The sequence below is a fragment of the Mesitornis unicolor genome, unplaced genomic scaffold, assembly GCF_000695765.1.
Source record: "Mesitornis unicolor isolate BGI_N332 unplaced genomic scaffold, ASM69576v1 scaffold41310, whole genome shotgun sequence".
Classification (NCBI taxonomy): Eukaryota; Metazoa; Chordata; class Aves; order Mesitornithiformes; family Mesitornithidae; genus Mesitornis; species Mesitornis unicolor.
This window is the reverse complement of record NW_010159666.1, coordinates 18,221-20,263: the sequence shown is the minus strand read 5'-3', so window position 1 is coordinate 20,263 and position 2,043 is coordinate 18,221.

Here is a 2,043-nt window from a genome sequence, read left to right as displayed (position 1 = left end):
ACCGAGCGATTCTGTGATTCTGTGATTTATATAACAAAAAAAAGGTGAATATATTGGCTAATTTAAAGCTTGTAGTTCAAGAACTGCTTCCTTCAAGATCATCTCATGTAGGACCTTGAATGACACCAGGTAAAAAATGTCAACAGGTAAGCCTCCACCTCACCTTACTAGTATCAGTCATATGTTGGAATAACTAACTGGAAGCAGAGGTGAAAAGCTCAGTTTAATGATTAAATAACAAAGCACCAAGTTCCTTACCCTCATTCCTTATGCTGCCTGGACATTAACATCCAAGATAGGTACCTGACAATTCTGGGAACAAGCGCTAGGAATCTGTGAGACATTACAACTTTTTTGCTGTTCACCTGGCTACAATCATTACCTGCATTATCATTACCTACACCCTTGCTTCTGAGAGGACATGGCTCTTTACTACAGATTTTTTAGGTGTAACATGTCCTAAATTCTGAATCCCACTGCTGCTTTGGGATGGCCAAGAAGCCCTAATAATAAGCAATGCTAGAACTACACCAATGGCAACAAGGACAGCACAGCAGACTGGCAGAGACAAGCAGGCCAAACCACATACCTTGTGAAACCTACAGAACGTTTGTCATTGGTTCAAATAACTACAGAATTAGGGTCTGACAAAGAAGAACCCTTGTATAAAATCACTTTTCAAAGTTTTTAAATAAAACATATACCTATGAAAATAGATGCTGGAGAAAGATCAAATCCTCCCTCCCTCAGGGAAACAGGAAGAAGTTCTGGCTTGCCAGCTCCTGGTTCCCACTACGTAACTTTTCGGGGCTTTCTGAAGGACTGCTCAACCAGCTGTGTGTTGCAATGCTGAATTGCAATATCTTTTACCTAACAACAAAGGAGTTCCTTATTTTCAGTACTATCTCCTCCACTACCAAAATGAAGGAAAGAGAGTTCAGCATTGGCATTCACGTATTTCAAAGCAAGTCTAACACACAGGTTTAGTTTTCCTCTTATTCCAGACATTGTCCAGATGTAGTGAAAAATCCCTTTCTAAAATGCAGGCTGGGTGTCAATTGTACTCAGAAGTGAAATTCAGATGGTGGCAATCTTAGTTCAAGTAGGTGTTGCCTCTCTAAAATCTTGCTCACTCATACAGAAATTACTAAAGCTTAGTTCTTTACCCTGACAGAGCTAATTCCATTTTACATTTTAGCATCTTTAGCACAAAGACCTAGCGTAGATGATGTAAAGCATCTCAAATTTCAATTCCAGAAGATCCAGGCATGAAAACGTAAAAAAACTGTAACTGGAAGAATAACAGGAAACTGACAATACTATCATTATAGTTTATTTCCAGTCTCCATGTTGCTTCTCCTTCAGCTGTCAGTTCACATTTGGTTTCATTATCACATACCGCTTTATCCCCCATCCCATCCTTCTCCCATTAAAGTGAAGAGTATTTCTGATACATTCTCTTCGCATGCTGGGAAGCTGGATATAACTACACAGCATTACGGCAGGGGCTCTATTTTTTTACTAAACCCAGGGATGTCCTGCTTCTAATTAAACCACTCATAGGGAAATGCCTATCCATGATGCAGGAAATCCAGGATTAATATTAAATATGTTCTTTTTCGTGAAAGAACTGAACATTTACCAGCCATGACCCTAACTTCCATGCTCCACAATATTGAGGGCATGAATACGGGTGTGCAGTGCTTTCCTCCTCTCCTGTTGAAGTTGTTCTGCTTTGCTGTATTGAAATATTTCCACTGTAATTTATTATTTTTATTGTATTTTCACTTTAATTAATTTTTTTTTTAGCTCAGAGTGAAAGAAACTCAAGTATCACTGTCAAAATTAAGGCTCTCATCCTGGAAGAGTGATGCCCATTTGCTGGTCCTCCTGCATGTGACTACATCGTTTGGTATAAATGAAATACCATGGGTGACATAACCACCAAAGTGGAAGGTTTCCTACTCTCCTGTGCAAAGTAGGAGCCAAGGCCAGAGCCCTCAGACAGATGAGGGCATCACACCCCTTAACAAAAGGACAAAA